The sequence below is a fragment of the Sinocyclocheilus rhinocerous genome, unplaced genomic scaffold (assembly GCF_001515625.1).
Source record: "Sinocyclocheilus rhinocerous isolate Xijiao unplaced genomic scaffold, SAMN03320098_v1.1 scaffold5170, whole genome shotgun sequence".
Taxonomy (NCBI): domain Eukaryota; kingdom Metazoa; phylum Chordata; class Actinopteri; order Cypriniformes; family Cyprinidae; genus Sinocyclocheilus; species Sinocyclocheilus rhinocerous.
Genome location: NW_015658557.1, coordinates 3,923 through 4,464, shown reverse-complemented (window position 1 = coordinate 4,464; position 542 = coordinate 3,923). Strand labels below are relative to the sequence as shown.

General features: G+C 35.4%; 1 protein-coding gene across 1 annotated transcript in view; it reads left to right on the top strand.

The window, feature by feature from the left end:
* LOC107722730 (protein FAM71B-like) overlaps positions 1 to 542 on the top strand; it is a 6,776-nt gene that overhangs the window by 2,318 nt on the left and 3,916 nt on the right. The gene's annotated exons all lie outside the window — the stretch shown is intronic.

Genomic DNA, 542 nt, shown 5'->3' with positions numbered 1-542 from the left:
TTGTAACTTATCTACCCTTAAAGCATGCATACTTGTATGGTACTAATATGCTCCCTTTTAGGGGTATAGTTGCACCTTTGAGGTTACTGCCCCAGTAAAGGGCTAAAATACAATTATAGGATATTTTATTTCTGACAGTGTAAACAAAAAAAGGCCTATGCAATGTTAAAAAACATGGCTTTAAAATCTAATATTGAGTATAATTACTGATTATATTCTTTTAATAATTGAAAAGATCAGTTTAGTTTAGAGGTATCGGTATCGGTATCGGTATCGGTACTGGGTATCGGCGATACTGGGCTTGAAAATATCGGTATATTTTCAATGCATCTTCAGCCAAAGCCCAACCACTGGCTTCCCAAGACCTCACTTCAATGACTACTGAACTCACATTTTCATTCTCTTAAACTCATTATTTCCTCACTTTCTCTCTTTCTGCAACTTGTGCGAATGCGTGAGTGCGTGTGTTAGATTAGTTTATATGTCTTATGTAAGGGAAACAGGTCAATTTAGCTCAAAGGGAATCATTTATGATTTTAAAG